General features: G+C 35.3%; 1 pseudogene; it reads right to left on the bottom strand.

Moving 5' to 3' along the window:
* Positions 1-1,448: 1,448 nt before the first annotated feature.
* On the bottom strand, positions 1,449-14,240 carry LOC106292927 (annotated as a pseudogene).
* Between the last annotated feature and the right edge of the window lie 3,872 nt (positions 14,241-18,112).

Consider the following 18,112-nt stretch of genomic DNA (forward strand, 5'->3'; position numbering starts at 1 on the left):
CGTCTGAGCTAGGATCGGATTGATATCGTCTGTAGGCTGAGCTGAGATGGATCGGGAACGCCTATGAACTCCTTTTGATCTGGATGGATAAGAGAGTTTGATCGCACGGGCAGAAACTCCTCTCGGCTTGAACTCCTTGTTGATATTAGATTTTAATTCCCGCTCATGAAACAACACGAGGAGCATTAGATAACATGAACGCCAATGAGATAACATGAATCAACTAAGGTATGATAAACTTATCTTGCATAGGAGTTGAGTTCGACTAGAAAATCCTTGTTGGAATCGGATTTGGTTTCCAAATCAAATCGGCGCGCACTAAATCTGTGCGCGAGGGCGCGTCGGTGGTCAGATCGACAAGCGGTTTGCACTGACGGATTCGTCTCGGCGAGGGCTTCGATTTGATATTTGATCTTTTTCTGGGTCCTCATGGTTTGAGAGAACAGCCTCTTTAAAGTTGCGAGACAGATTCCTTTGCGTTTAGGGTTTTTTGATTTTCGGCTGAGTTGAAGAATATTTCGTAAGGGCTTAGCGCTAGAGGCTATCGTGCTGATAACGTGTTATGAAAATAAGAGAAAAATTTGTATCTTTATTAGACAATAAGTAACCCTTTATATAAGGAATTACATAAATATGAAACTCTAATACAATATAGGGTAGGAAATACAAAGACATAAGAATATGGACCTTCGAATATTAGCTTCCACCGTTTATAACAACTTTCTATTTTACCATCTTTCTTTTTCTACTCGCCAACCTTATGCTCTTCTTCTCTAGGCATGTGTATTTCTTTGACTCGTATTCGTTCTTTATCTCATCTTTCTTTTCTGATGCTATTGGATCTGGTTGCCTTATCCGAGAAGGTTTTTTAACAGGAAGACACCAAAAGCGGCACCTGTCACTTTCTATCACATCCACAGAGAAGAGAGCCTAAAGATATTGGAAGTGTGGTCATTTTGAGATTCTTAAGCTATGATCTCCTAGATTCTAACACTTCTTTATAAGTTTTGGACTTACTTCAAAATGTTTATACAACTTCAGACGCCCATTCTAAACTCGTCTTTCTTCCCTATCTTAATCCTGGTTTCATCTCAATATCATTTTTGACCATAATCTGATTTTCTACTCGAGTCCTCGTGTATCATAAAAGCAAGATTAAGTAAGACAAACCTGTATACCCTAAATATGAATCATAAAATCCAAAACAATGAAATTGTTATAGAAAGCGAAGTAGAATAGGAAGTAAAAGTCACTGGCACACGTACTAAACAGAGTTAGCAATAATTCGTAATATGAAGCTGAAGGAGTGTTATCCTAGTCATAATGTCTTTTCTCTTTGTCTCCCATCAGAGTTTAAAATAAAAATAAAATCTACAGATGCGTTCAGTCAAAAAAAAAAAACCTACAGTCCATAAAAATCATATAAACCCGTTTGAATTTCGAACACTCTATCTCTGTTGGAAGTTTAACATTTTGATGCCGAAGGCAAACATGAAAGCGAAAAAGACAGTGAAGCCCACTAACACAGCAGCAATTGAGCTCATAAAACTCGGGTCATACCCGTAATGATTCTGAATGTACCATTTTATTGTCGGATCTTCCATCGTACCCGGAACTAATTTAATCGTGTCTTCTACGTCACCATATTGTGAAACAATCAATCCATACACAGTCCAAGCTACTGGACAGATCCAATAGTACCATACCCACCATTTCGGGATTCTCTGCGGTAAAAAAAAAGTAAAACAACTTATAACTAGTTAAACAAAACCCTTAGGGTCAAACCCGCTTCTTGCAAGAAAAGTAAAAGAAAACTAACTGGTCTAGGGATGAGGAAACCGGAAAATAGGTTGAAAAGACCGTAGAAAGCTCCAGCGAAAACAGCTGTGACTTGCTGATTCGGGGTGATGGCGACAGCCATCATCCCGTAGTATGTAAAGTAGAAGATGGAGACAAATGATACGAAGAAAAATCAAAAGAATTTGACCACGGTCCATTCGAAACACAACATTGTGTATACAATCAACTTATAATATGTAGTTTGTGATGCAGCGCATCTTTAGGAGGAAGTTGGTTTTAATTCTTACAAGATATGAGCAACGGGTCTTGTTTGATGTTTTAATTTAATAAAAATCATAAAAGAATAAATCATTTTATTATAGTTTTATGAATGTTTTTTGCATATGTTGTTTGAGATTTATTTTATAATTAAAACTCATTTTCACGTATAAGTTCAAGTTAATATTTGTATTTTATAATCATGGTGCATATATGAATTGTTATAAGCTTTGTACATAGGATTAGAAAAAATACTATACCTAAACGTTTAAACTAAACACAACCTGAAATAAGAAATTGAATGAAAAGTAAAAAGAAATGAAAGTCAAATACACAAATCGAGTTAATGACAACATTATACATTTTTTATGTACTAATTTAATGTTTTATTAAATAAGTCTTTAGAGTTTTATTTTGCTAGGATTTTTTAAAAAGGAAAATATTTAATTTTATAAATCTCTTTCTATTTACAATAAAAAAATAAAAAAATAAATTAAATACTTTTTTACAATTTTGTTTAAGATTTTAGAAAAGGAAAATTACTGTAATATATAACGATTACTTCTCTATAGAATTTCAGAAAAAAAAATTGCTATCAAATAATTATTTTTAGTTATTAATATATAGTTTTAAAATTCGTATTAATACTAATTTTATATTTTTTGTTAATTAAAGAATTTTTAGTATCATGTTCATCATCAAATACTCTCTTAAAAATATTACCAAATAAAGTTTTACAATTCTCTTTTGGTTAGGACTTAAAAATATGATATAAATTTCTTTTGTTTAGGATTTTTTATAAAAAAAAAAACAACTATCAAATATTCTTTTACAGTTTTTATAATATTAGAAAAGGAAATTAATATTATATAATCTTTTACAATTATATTTTGTCTAGGATTTAGAAAAATAAAATTTCCATTTAATATAATTTTTTTTAAAGTTTTCAATTTCGAAATTCTTTTTTTCAATATCATTAATATTTTTACAATTTTTCTTGTTAATTAAATAATTTTACTATCATGTTTTTCATTTTTTTAAGTAAATTACTATTAAATAAAAAAATTCAATTATCTCTCGTCATGTTTATCATTTTTTTTATCAATCACAACCTAATTTTTTTAGTTGACACATTTCACAATCATATCTGGTGAAAAATCTGAAGTTAATTTTGGTTTATTTATTTTTAACACAAAATTATTAAAAAGTAAAGTTAGTTAATTATAAGAAAAATAAGATTAATTTTTACTTTTATTTTATTTAGACTTTTAAAAGGGAAACTAATTATTTGATAATTAGTTTTTCTTTTGTATTTTTATACAGTTTAGTTTTAATAGAAAAGTTTTGTTAAATTATTTATATATTTTGTCTTATACAAACAAATACATGTCACAATATTATCAAATCATCTTTTTTTAATTCTAATAAAAAAATAAACTGCTACAAATAATTATTTTTAGTTATTAATATATAATTTTAAAATTCGTATTAATACTAATTTTATATTTTTGTTAATTAAAGAATTTGTAGTATCATGTTCATCATAAAATACTCTCTTAAAAATAATATCAAATAAATTTTTACAATTCTCTTTTGGTTAGGACTTAAAAATATGATACAAATTTCTTTTGTTTAGGATTTTTTTATATAAAAAACAAAAACAACTATCAAATATTCTTTTACAGTTTTTAGAATATTAGAAAAGGAAATTAATATTATATAATCTTTTACAATTATATTTTGTCTAGGATTTAGGAAAATAAAATTTCTATTAAAAAATTATTTCTATTTAATATAATTTTTTTTTAAAGTTTTCAATTTCAAAATTCGTTTTTTCAATATCATTAATATTCTTACAATTTTTCTTGTTAATTAAATAATTTTACCATCATGTTTATCATTTTTAAGTAAAAATTACTATTAAATAAAATTTTACAATTCTCTCTGGTCATGTTTATCATTTTTTTATCATTCACAATCTAATTTTTTTAGTTGACACATGTCATATGAGATGAAATATTTGACGTTAATTTTGGTTTATATTTTTTTAACACAAAATTATTAAAAAGTAAAGTTAATTAATTATAAGAAAAATAAAATTAATTTTATATTTTTATTTTATTTAGACTTTTAAAATGGAAACTAATTATTTGATAATTACTTTTTCTTTTATATTTTTATACAACTATTTTAGTTTTAATATAAACAATTATGTTAAATTATTTATATATTTTGTCTTATACAGACAAATACATGTCACAATATTATCAAATAATCTTTTGCAATTATTTTTTATTAGAATTTTAAAAAATAAAAATTACTATTAAATAATATTTATAATTACTTTTTAATATAATTTATTTTTGTTAATATCATAGTATATATATTTTTAATTATGAGATATATTAACACATGTCACAATCTTAAATATATAATTGGCATGTGTCGCGATCATATTAATTAGCAACTTTGAAGAACCAAGCTTTATATAATAAGATTCTTTTATTTTGAATTCTAGTTAATTGAATAAGTCATGTTCCTTTATTTGAGGAAACGTGAGTTGTGGCTTGACCCGATCGTTGGTGGTATATTTCGCCAATACTCTGGTGTTCAGTACTGGCATTGAGGAACACAGCGAGCACTTATGGCAGGTGTTAGAGGTTTTGCGTAAAGAACATTTGTTTGTGGCGAGTCAGAAGTGCGAGTTTGCAGTGGATCAGGTGCTCTTCCTCGGTTACATAATCTCATCCAAGGGCCTCTCGATGGATATGAGTAAGGTCGACGCCATACGCTCTTGGCCGCAACAAAAAACAGTAAGCGAGGTGCGAAGCTTCCATGGTTTGGCATCATTCTATAGGCGCTTTGTTCACCATTTCAGTGCTATCATGTCACCCATTACCGACTGCATGAAAGAGGGATCATTTGTTTGGTCTAAACATGCGGAGGAAGCGTTTCTGTTGATCAAGGAGAAGCTGACTACGGCTCCGGTATTGATCCTACCAGACTTTTCGCTGCCATTTGAGCTTCACTATGACGCATCTAAGCTTGGGATTGGAGCAGTCTTGAGTCAACACACTAAACCCGTGGCTTTTTATAGTGAAAAGCTGGCTGGAGCACGCAGCAGGTATAGCACATACGATGTGGAGTTCTACGCGATCATTCAGGCCATTAAATACTGGAGGCACTATCTGTTTCATCATGAGTTCATCTTTTATACAGATCATGATGCTTTGAAGCATTTGGACAGCCAAGTTAAAGTTTCTGCAAGACATGCTTCTTGGGTTGCCTTCCTGCAGCAATTTACTTTCTCTATTCGACATCAGTCTGGAAAGTTGAATAAGGTTTCTGATGCGTTGAGTAGGAGACACAGCCTTGTCACGAACTTGCACACCACGGTACCAGGTTTTGCTTCTTTTGCAGACCTTTACATCACGGATCCTTACTTTGCTTCTGTTCTGCGAGATGTTCAGTTGGGGTTGCGATCAGATTTCTCACTTCAGGATGGTTTTCTGTTCAAAGCGAATCAGATTTGTGTTCAGAGAGAAGTCTGAGGCTACGGATCATTGAGGAACTTCACGCCGAGGGTCATGTGGGACGAAACAGAACGCTGCAGCTGGTTTCACAATCCTATTTTTGGCCGACGTTGAGGAAGGATGTTGAGAGGTTCGTGGAGCGATGTCGATCATGTCAGCTTGCTAAGATCCGTGCTTCCAATGCAGGGTTGTATCTGCCTCTACCCGTGCCAACACAGCCTTGGACAGATTTGAGTATGGATTTCATTCTGGGGTTACCTCGGACACAGAGAGGAAATGACTCGATATTTTTCATTGTTGACAAATTTTCGAAAATGTTTCACTTTGTAGCATGTAAGAAGACGACAGATGCTCAGACCTAGGCTCAGTTGTTCTTCAAGGAAGTCTACCGGCTACACGGCCTACCAACGTTGATAGTTTCTGATAGAGATACACGATTCCTCAGTCATTTTTGGAGATCTCTTTGGAAGCTCTTGGGACTAGCTTGGATATGAGCACTGCCTATCACCCTCAGACGGATGGACAGACTGAAGTCGTAAATCATGCGTGTCATAAATCGTGCGTTGGGTAATATGTTACAGAGCTTAGTAGGCGACAATGTCAGGTCATGGGAAACAAAGCTTCCACAAGCTGAATTTGCCCATAACCATGCCAACAACCGCAGCTTGGGTTTCAGTCCTTTTCAAGTAGTGTATGGGAACATTCCGCGTGATCCCCTAGCGTTAACAACACTGCCTGACACCACTAGACTGCATGGGACGGCACTAGATTTCGTGACATCATTGCATGAGGTACATTCTAAGGCCATAACCTGGAAAATTCAGCAGCAAAGTATAAGGAGGCTGCAGATAAGCATAGACGCGAACTCATTTTGGAGTCTGGTGATTTGGTTTGGGTAATGCTTACAAAGGACCGTTTACCTATTCATGAGTACAACAAGTTGAAGTCGCGTAAGATCGGTCCAGTGAAGGTGATTGAACGCATTAACCCAAATGCCTACAGGGTAGACTTACCTCAGCATATTCGAACAGCAAATGTCTTCAACATCAAGCATCTCAGTCCTTTCAAAGGTGACACAGACACTGCAGATTCAGAGGCGAATCTTTTCATACCCCCCCCCCCCCCGAAGACCTGATGCAGCGCATCTTTAGGAGGAAGTTGGTTTTATTTCTTATTCTTTTATTTTGAATTCTAGTTAATTGAATAAGTCATGTTCCTTTATATGAAGAAGGGTTGTGGCTTGACCCGATCGTTTGTGATGGGATCTCTTAAGTTTGCTTCTTTCTTTGTAAACATTCAGATTTTTATGAAATATTCAGAGCTTTACAGCTGAAACTTCCTTTTCGATCAGGTTTGATCTTAGAGAAGAACTTTTCCTTCGGGTATTCAGAGAATCAACGAAGCAGAGGTTTTGTTACGCTTTGGCTACACCAGTTTGGAACAGTACATACGGCACTTCACAGACCACCTGAGACCATTTAAAAATTTTAAGTTGATTAGTAGCCGTAAAAGTTTTCTTGTAGAACAAGTTATAGTCTAGTCTCACCTGTGCTAGGGCATAGGGTAAAGCAGAGTACATTTTAGCAGCTCCTTCTCGATAGAAAACAGTTCGTTCGACGGCTACGAGCGGTTGGACAGATGTGGAGTTATTTACTCCCACGAATAAGACAGCTGCATACATCGCTCCAATAACCTTTGTAAGATCATTCGCATTGTCCCTGTCCATACAAAAAGTTGTTTAGGGTTTATGTAAGTACGGTTCAGTTCAGATCCTTTGAACAAACCTTTTTGTGCCAACTTTCCAGAAAATTGATCCGACCATGAGAGCTGCAACCAATGTAAAGAAAAATCTGGCTAGATTGTAATCTGGAGTTCTCCAGTAAGTTATCCACTGTTTCCAGAGACAAGACTTGAATTGTCCTAACAAAGACTGTGAGAACTGCGTAGAGAAGTATAGCTCTTTTTCTCCTTGTGGTGGTGTGCTTAGTTCCTTAACAAGCTTTTTGTTTTGTCTACACCAAGATAAGTTCTAATAATCAGTGTAAACTCTTGGAATCATTTGACTTTTGAATCTTATGTTTGACTTACTCATATAATAGTGATGTTTTGTAATGCTCAGCAAAATCTATCTCAAGCTTAGCTTCTGCAGCCATTGAGCTCACTTCTAGCATCCATGTCGCCGGATTATACTTCTCTTTAATTTCTTGAACTCCATGAATTGCCTGTAGTTTCTTAAGAGAATAGTGATGAGGAAGATCTTATTTTCAATGTTATCTTCCTACCCAAAAAAATTAAGAATCTAACCTGGAAATATTCAATAATCTTGTGGGAGTTTTGACCTAAAGGACCAGCATAAATCACTTGTCCACCTCTTTTCATAAGCAGAAGCTCATCAAAAGCTTCAAAGATATCAATGCTAGGCTGGTGGATTGATTGTGCAGACAACAGTTCCACCTGTGTCAACTGTGTTCCTTACCGTCCTCATCACAATAGCTGCAGCCCTAGCATCAAGCCCTGAAGTTGGCTCATCCATGAAGATTATGGATGGATTCGCCACTAGCTCCACTGCGATGGTAAGTCTCTTCCTCTGTTCTGTTGATAGCCCTGTGATCCCTGGGAGCCCTACTATCGCGTCTTTGAGGCTCTTTAGCTCTACTAACTCCATCACTTGGTCCACAAATCTCTACAAAAGTTTGTATTTAGATTAGTCTAATGATCTCTAATGTTGTTTAAGTTGGGAGAGGAAGCAGTACCATTTTCTCATCTTTGGTGATTTCTCTGACCATGACTTGCGGCGAATGGATATGGTTCTGTTCACAGTAACCTGAGATTCTTGCAAAAGTTTCTTGTCTTTTAGGGAAATCAGAGATTCTAATGTCTCCATCGATGTAACCACCGGTCTTTCTACCAGCCAAAACATCCATTAAAGTGGTTTTACTAGCTCCACTTACTCCCATAAGAGCTGTTAACACTCCTGGCCTAAACACCCCTGTCACTTCCCTTAGAAGCTGAAGCTTAACCTTGGCACCTTCTTGTTCTTTCATTTCCTTTTTTTTTTTTGATGGTTATATAACATTGTTATTTGCAGTTTCAAGAAGGATTTGGATTTGGTGTTACCTTAGGCATGTCTACGTAGTAGTTGACATTGTCAAAGGACATTGTGTAAGGAGTAAAAGGCAGAACCATTCCTCTTTTCGCGTAACTGCTTTCACTTTCTGAGCCCCTGGCTGCTCTGTTTTCCTCTGTTTTCTCTTTAGTAACGATGGCTTGCGGCTTCTCAAGTGCTGACATACCAAGGAAACTGGCTATGAGTATATTTTTCTATGTATTTTATATTCTACATTTAGGTCTCAAGTTATTGTAGATATTAGATTCTTAAGAATACATATATGTTGAGAACAAACAATGTATATAGGTGAACCATACGGTTTAGGAATGCAAGAGCCAGGGTGACTAGGATGTTAAACAGAATCTTAAACCCAAGGATGCCTCCTAAACCGATCCAGTGCCAGTTTGGATCCGTGAATGCATCGAACATCTCAAGAACAGCCAACCCTAACTTCGTGGAGTTATCAGAAGACTGCAAGGAAATTTAAAACATTAGCCAGTTATGTTACACTAATCATTTGATATTACAAGCTTGAAACTATTGGAGTTACCTGTTGATTCATCCATCTAGGAGCAAGCATCTCATTAACAGTTAAAGCATCATAAGTGTAAGCCATAGGTGAAACCCAATAAGCCCATTTCCACCATATAGGAATCTCACCTGTTAGCATAATTAAGTAGTTAATAATTTATCTTTCAATACATGCACATTTATTGATCAGTTTGATAGTGTTTTTGATGTAAAGTATATATATATATAACCTCTGGGAATAATGAACCCTCCTAGGAGTAGAATAACTAGAGATCCTCCTGTATTAGCAAGTATCATAGATCTGCAAGTTGCCGCAGTGAATCTAAAAATACTACCAGCCATTTGTTGTGTAAGAAATATCACCAGTAAATGCTTCACGTATCTGCCATAAACACACAAAAGGTTTAGAGGCTTAATTTTCATAACCATGAAGTTAGGATGCCTTGAACACTAAAAGTCCAAAATCTTCAAGACATGTTAGTTTCATGAATTAATGAACTCAAACTTTTGACTCTTCTTAGAAGAGCAGACCCTCCCAACGAGAATGGAACCTATAACCCCTTTGACTCATACTAGGTGATTCAAACGATATAACAAGTTGAATTTGCTGGTTCAATAATCGTAATCACCTGATGAATTCTGGAGCAAATCCGATCAAGTAATACGTGATGCTGACCCAAACAACTGATTCAAAGATGGTGACAGGAATGCTCAAGAGAAATTCTGGGAGAGTGAAGGTCCAAGGAGGGTGAAACAAAAGGTCTCGTTGCTTGTAGAACACGAGAAGTCTTTGAATCATCAAAGAAAGCTCCGCGAATCCATTGAACATGTTAGCAATCATAGAGAATATCAATGCACCGATGTAGACGGCTCCGTCATTCTCGTCCTTTGTGCCCACACCCGTCCTCAGGTTCACCCTTGACGTGATCAAGGCCATTATAATGATCTGAACGGTCTTGAAAACGTAGAAGAAAGCGTTAGCGTTGCACTTTATGAGAAGCAGTTCTCTGTCCCAACAGATCTTGAAGAGGTCAGATTTGGGGACAGAGTGTTTGTTGAATACGAGAGAAGCTGGATGTGATTTGAATCTGTCGTAAGGGACGGATAGTTCGTTTTCAAGATTGGCACCGACATGGAAGGTTTTGGACTGTTTGGAGAATTCGGAGACAGGTATGTGTATGTACGGTTTTGTCGTGTCTGCCCAATACTGTTCTTGGTCTTTCCTTGAAGTTACCTGTTTACCAAGGCAAGTGTGTCAAAATAATTTAAAATAACCTACTAACATACTATTTGTTTTTTTTTTTAAACGTTTCCGCTCATTTACGATTTTGTCACCTCAGGTTTTTGAAAAATACATGACAACACAGAAAATACTCAGTAGTCATTACAGTAGTTTCATGTTGTAATGGGCTACATAAATCATTTATAGATATTTCATTCTTGAGCATTACTTCACATTTAATTACATTGTAGACAAAATTCGATTAAACCATCAATTCCTGGTCAGTGGTCAATGATATTATTTCTTTAATTTATCGTTTAAAACATTAAAATTTGTTATAAAATAAATATTGTTTTATATTTTCAATACATCTATTTTACATATTTTCCAATACCCATATTTACTTGATTCATTAATTAGAAAAAATAAATAATACTATAATATATTAATTAAGGGTAAAAATAATAGTCATTTTTAACATGAGTAAAAAAATAAAGGATACCCTTATATTAGGCATAGATATACCTCTTGCAAGAAATCGGCGGTGCCTTTCCGGTCGGGATACTTGAAACCACAAGCCTCAAAGAAGGAAAGAACATGGTCACGTGGACCTTGGTACACGATCTGGCCTTCTGACAATAGAATGATGTCGTCAAATAGCTCAAACGTTTCAGGATCTGGTTGTAACAATGACATTAAAACCGTTGCGTCCGTGAACCGAACAACTTCTTGAAGGCATTTCACTATTTGGTATGTTGTTGAACTCTCTAGACCTGTCGATATCTCGTCCATGAACAATGTCTTTGTTGGTCCCACTATCATTTCTCCTGTTTATTTTTAGGATAAAAAAAAATGTAATCGTGTTGTGGTGGCTCATGGAGTTAAGTGTAGGTGAAAAATGGGGAAAACTAGACCTGTTGTAACTCTTTTCTTTTGACCACCTGAAATTCGTCGTGTCATTTCGTCTCCGACCATCGTATCTTTGCATATGTCAAGCCCTAATATCTAAAATAGAAAAAGATCAATAGTTACCCAAAGATTTTTTTTTGAAAAAGGTAGTTACCCAAAATTGCCAAGCAAAATAGACTATATTGTTTAATTGTGAAACTATTGGGCTTGTTTGGTGGAAACTTAGGTCATGATTAATCCTAGCATCTTAACTGGGGTTCTTAGATTCGGGTAAGAGACGGACGGTTCTTAGTTTTTCTTAGATTTTAACTAAAAAAAACTAAGAACTGTCTATTAAATAAGAAAAATAAAAACATGATTAATGGGGGGAGGGGGTTCTTAGAGTGGAGTTCTTAGCGGAATATAAGAAACCGTCTATTAAGTTTTAACTAAAAAAGCTAAGAACCGGCTCTTAGATAAGATATTTAAGAGCCGGTTCTTAGCTTTTTTAGTTAAAAGTTAAGAGCTTATATTCCGCTAAGAACTCCACCTTAATAACTTTCCATTAATCATGCTCTAAGAGCCATCTCTTAGCTGAAAAGTGTAAACAAAAAATGTCAAATCATGAGTTAAGAACTCCGGCTAAGAAACCGGGGTTAATCATTCTTTTAGATCATGTCAGACTCGACCACACTGCCCATAATTTGCGGACGGGTTGGTCCGCGGAACTCGTCAGCGGTCGAAACCTCATTTGCACCTTTCTTTATGCTTGCCCGGTCGAAACCTCATTTGCACTTTTCTTTATGCTTGCCCATTAAATTCTCCATATTTCAACTTGAGCTTTTCCAAACCTAACATACTACACATGCATATGCTATGTACCTAATAAAACTTTAAATGCATCTTAGATGATCTAAATGAGTATGGAAATGATGCTTAAAGCCATGCAAAATCTCAAGACATCACTAAGATCCACTGATTGTGTGAGTTGGTACTTTTGGATGAAACACATTTATCTAAGATTATTTATTTTTTGTTAATGATTTATTTCTATTTTTTTTTTTTTTTTTTTTGAAAAAAGGGCATTTATTTCTATTTTCCCTACCGGAGTTTCTTTAAAAAAAGTCTTTTTATATCGCTCTACTTCTTAGCGAATCATACAAATTTTGGCAAAAGAAGAGTGTACTACCATATCAGTTAGCGAAAGACTACTAAAGTCTTAACCCAAGTTTCCTGTTTTTCTTTTGTTGTTTAAAATAATGAAAGATAAAACACCAATATGCTACCCTACGAACTGATTTAAACCCTAACTAAGTGATTACATTGTAACCTTACACCCCATATCGTTAGAGATATTAAATCTAGGTTAAAAGTGAGATCATTACTTTGAGAGTGTAGTCTGTGATGAGACTGCTCTTGACATTCCCAGCTGCGATGGACTTCATGAATAGATCTACTTCTCGTTCGGGCAAGATCCCTGCGTCTTTCTCTCTCCTCACCAACTCACTTAACAAATCTAATAACATCACAATTATAAATCTTGACTTAGCTTAATTTGATTTCGAGTCTAACTAATTTCGATTTTAAACTAGTAGAAAAAGTGATAACTACCGTATCTAGTGCCAATGCCTTGGCACCTAGCAGAAAAATCAAGAATCTCTTGGACAATCATGACACCAATATGAACATCGTTTTGGCTTATGTAAGCTGATGTTTTCTGTGGCACAATCTATTCTAATCCATATCCATTCTATGTTACTCTCCCTGTCACCTGTCCATTTCATTAATCAATTTACAAATTAATCTAGCTTAATTTCTCTAATCTGTAATCTGTAATAAATTATCATTTATCTAACCTTTAAGCTTGGGTCCAGTTTTCCAGCTTTTTTTTTTGTTCACTTAAAATCATACTCTATGAACTCTCGACCTCACGTTCACTTTCCAGCTAACGCTAACAAAAGAGTTGTTTTCCCTGATGATGGTGGACCTAATAAAAGTGTCATTCTACAGCCCACCAAAACAATACATCATATGAAAATAATCAAAATTAAAATGAAATAAAACAGAAATAGTTAAGATTGAGTTAATTACCTTGAGGGTTTCATGATACCAGAATCTTCTCTAAGAATAGTGAGTTTAGTGGTTTTAGCAAAGTTTAAACCAAATAAACGAAGGCCTCTCTCTCTGCAATGTTTAAGGCAACATTAGGTAACGTCGGAAGAGCTCTTTTCCCGATGTGACAATCCGCTTCTATGGTCAATTTCTCGAATCTCACTTCCACGGTCGGTAGCTTTATCCCCACCCTGTCAAAGTAGTAAATTTGTATGTTAAAAATAAACTAGAATCTGAAGCGTAGTTAATTGTAACAATGATGTAATATCATTACCAAGATTCAAAATTTCAAACACATGATGCATGTTGTTGAAAAGAAGGCAAAAAAAAAATCTGCTAATGATAATTTGGAGATTTTCTATCGAAAACATCTTTTACGTTGACGTTTTTTATAAAACATACAGAATCGTAACACTTTGCTAAAAGATAGGTTGCATGTCTTAAAAAACAGTCCTACAGAAATCTAGAATAACTTTTTGTTATACCTATCGATTCGGTTCCTAAACTTTTTCAAGAACTTCTCGTTATCTTCATCGGTGACTTTAAAGACAGAGTCGATGAACTTCTGACGATCACCAACGCCTAGCTTGGTGACGTCGACGAATTCATGAGGTTGGATGATAGTGGTACGAAGACGAGTGAAGGTTGGAAGTTTCTCAAGAGCAGCCCGTGTAAGAGCTTCCTCGTCATGATCATCAATTGAACCGCTTCTCCTTGAAAAATGGTTACTACTGCTCGTTAACACCTCTCCTAAGCTCTTGCGTAGGCTTCTCGACATGGTCTCCATATCTTTTTTATTGTTGGAGGATTTGGGGAAGATGAAGAAAACGAAGGCCTTATTAATGCAATTATGATTTGGTGGCCGAAGAAAATGTTTCGGAAACCAAAAAGAAAGCGTGTGGAATCTCAGCTGGTTTACTGGGTGAATGTAGTTTTATAAAGATTTTTATGATATTTTACACACACTGTAACTTTTCAACAGTTTAGTACATAATCTAAAGGTTTCCTAGAAACAAAGGCTTCCCAAAACACAACCCACATAATATTACAGATGTCTAAACATAGTCCCTTGCTTTCCACATGCACGTCATACCAAAATAGATTACGTAATTACTTGACCACCTTGCGCAACATCTTTGACTAAGGCACTTTCTAACAAATCTCCTCCTTGCCTTAGTTCCTGCAAACACCTAGTTTGTTTCTCAGATATTTAAACCTTGCTTTTGGTAAAGCTTTGGTGAATACATCAGCAATTTGATCATTTGTTTTGCAGTACACCAACTTTATCTTTCCATTCTTCTGTTCTTCTCTTAGATGATACAACTTGATATTGAAATGCTTGGTTTTGCCATGAAAGACAAAATCCTTTGAGATAGCAATAGCAGCTTGATTATCAACAAAAATCTCTGTTGGTTCCTTTTGCTCCATATTGGTTCCTTTTGCTCCATATGTAGATCAGTAAGTAATTTTCTGATCCAAACTGCTTGATTTAACGAGGCATTTGCTGCAACATACTCTGCTTCTGCAGTACTCTGAGCTATAACAACCTGTTTCTTTGAACACCATGAAAACATTCCTGATCCAAAAGTGAAACAGAAACCTGTTGTGCTTCTCATATCATCAATAGATCCAGCCCAATCACTATCAGAAAATCCAGTAAGCTTGGGACTGTGAGAACATGTATACTTGATGCCATACTCTGTTGTTCCTCTAACAAATCTCAAGATTCTTTTTGCAGCTTAAAAATGTATATCACTGGCACAATGCATAAATCTTTAGAGAGAACTTACAGAAAACATTATGCCAGGTCTGGTGGATGTAAGATTAATCAAGCAACCAATCAAGCTTTTGTATTTATTTTCATCTATCTTTTCAGCTCCATCCTCTTTGCTGAATTTCTCCTTTTGATTCATTGGTGTGTCTGTTCTCTTGCAATCTTCCATCTGAAACTTCTTAAGAATCTCTTTTGCATACTTCCTTTGATGTATAATAATTCCATCACTTTTTTGTTGCACTTCCATTCCCAGAATATAAGACATCAAACTAAGATATGTCATCTCAAAGGCTTTGAGAATTTCAGACTTGAAAGCACCCACTAACATCTCGTTATTTCTGGTCACAAGCAGGTCATCAACATAAATGAAAACCACAAGTAAATTACCACTTGTCTCTGTGATATAAAATGTAGCTTCACTTTGACTTTTGACAAATCCCATCTCCTGAAGATGATCATCAATTCGTGTGTACCATACTCTTGGTGCCTATCTAAGACCATACAAAGATTTTTTTCAACAAATAGACTTTATCCCCTGTTCCTTTACTCTAAACCCAGCAGGCTGTTCTACATAGATTTCTTCTTCAAGATAGCCATTTAGAAAGGCTGATTTGACATCTAAGTGAAATACTTTCCAAGTACTTTGAGCAGCCAATGCAAGCATCATTCGTATCATGTCTAACCATGCCACTGGAGCAAAGGTTTCTGAAAAATCCACTCCATATACTTGGCTATAGCCCTTCGCCACTAATCTAGCTTTATGCTTGTTTATAGATCCATTAGCATTGAGTTTGGTCCTATAAACCCATTTAACACCAATTATCTTTCTGTCTGATGGTCTGTCTACTAGCTGCCAAGTATCATTTTTATCAATCATCCTAAGCTCTTCATTCATTGCTTCAACCCAGTTTTGATCCTTTTCAGCATCCTCATATTCACCAGGTTCAAAGACAGCAATATTGCAATTTTGATAGATGTCAGACAATAATCTTGTACCTCTCACTGGAATATCATCGATTTTATCTCCAGTGTCTTGTAGAATCCTAGGCACCTGTTCTGAATCTGATTGCTCCCAATTCCATTGTTTATCTTCCATAAAAGTCACATCTCTGCTTACCAAAAGCTTTTCATTTTGAGGATGAAAGATTCTATAAGCTTTGCAAGAATCACTATAACCAACAAACACCCCAGGTTCTGCCTTCTTGTCAAGCTTATCTCGTTTCAGATATGGAACATGAGTGAAACAAAGACAACCAAACGTCTTCAGATTACACATGTTTGGCTTGTACCCATACCAGACTTCATATGTCTTTTTGTCCAAAGCTCTTGTTGGTAACCTATTCGAGTAAGAATACTGCAGTGTTTGCAGCTTCTGCCCATAAATTCTTTGGAAGCTCTTTTTCATGAAACATGCATCTTGTCATCTCCATAATGCTTCAATTTTTTCTCTCACTTACACCATTTTGTTGAGGAGTGTATGGAGCTGTAAACTGATGCTCAATACCGGATTCTTCACAAAACTTTTCAAAAGGCTTATTTGTGTATTCAGTCCCATTATCAGACCTCAAAATTTGCAACTTGCAACCACTTTGATTTTCCACCCAAGCCTTGAATTTCCAGAATATGTTAGGTACCTCACTCTTGAATTTAATGAAGTAAATCCAACAAAATCTGCTGTAATCATCAATGAACACAATATAGTACTTACTACCATTCAAGGATGGTGTGCTCATAGGACCTCCAACATCCGTGTGTACTAGCTGCAGCTTTTTTGTAGCTCTCCAAGTTGTTTGAGGAAATGGTTTTCTTGTGATTTTCCCATATTGACAAGATGTACAATCTCCTAACTCACTTTCCAACAATGGAATTCCTTTTACCATATTGTTTTTCTGCATATAAAAAATTCCACCATGATGAAAGTGACCAAGCCGTTTATGCCATAAACTTGCATTGCTGATTGTGCTTGTGTAAGCCATATGTTCTTCCTCCATAAGATTTAGAAGAAAGCTTTTCGATCTCATTTTAATTCTGAACAAGTCACATCCTTTTGCATCTTGTATCAAACACCATTTGTCTTCAAAAATGGCTTTGAAGCCTTTCTCTAGCAACTGTCCAACACTTAGTAGATTCTGATTGATTTGAGGCATATAAAGAACATCTTGAATATACTTGACACCTGTTACGCTTTCGATGGCCACCGTTCCTTGCCCTTTAACGGAAAGAAAATCACCATTTCCAATTCTTACTTTAGAAGTAACAGATGTGTCAATTACTTTGAACAGTTCCTCATCGTTGGTCATATGGTTTGTACAACCACTGTCAATCAACCAAGAATCACTTGAGAACTTAGCTGCTACAGAGCTTGTTGCGACAAACAATTTTTCTTCATTTTCTTCGATCATAGCATTTGCTTCATCCTTTTGTTGTGTCTTGCAAACTCGCTCCACATGACCGAGTTTACCACATTTTCTGCATTTAATATCTGGTCTCCACCAACACTTTCTTTCTTCATGACCTGTCTTCTTGCAGTGAGGACAGGTTTCATTGTTATTAAGTTTGTATATCCTTTTATCTGAAACTCCCTTTGCTTGAAGAGCCTCTTGAGTTTCATTATTTGCTTGAAAAGCTCCTTCCATTGATCCTTCTTCTCGCATTGATCGTCTTTGCTCTTGAGCTTGCATTGCATTTGCCAATTCTGCTAAAGAGATACATGATAAATCTTTGGTTTCTTCAAGTGAAGAGATTTTAGATTCGTATCTCTCAGGTATGGATACCAAAATCTTCTCTACAATTCTTTCATCTGAGAAGTCCTTACCAAGCAATCTCACCTTGTTGACAATACTTAGTAGCTTATTTGAATATTCTCTTATGGTCTCTGTCTCCTT

Source organism: Brassica oleracea, chromosome C1 (genome assembly GCF_000695525.1).
Source record: "Brassica oleracea var. oleracea cultivar TO1000 chromosome C1, BOL, whole genome shotgun sequence".
Taxonomy (NCBI): domain Eukaryota; kingdom Viridiplantae; phylum Streptophyta; class Magnoliopsida; order Brassicales; family Brassicaceae; genus Brassica; species Brassica oleracea.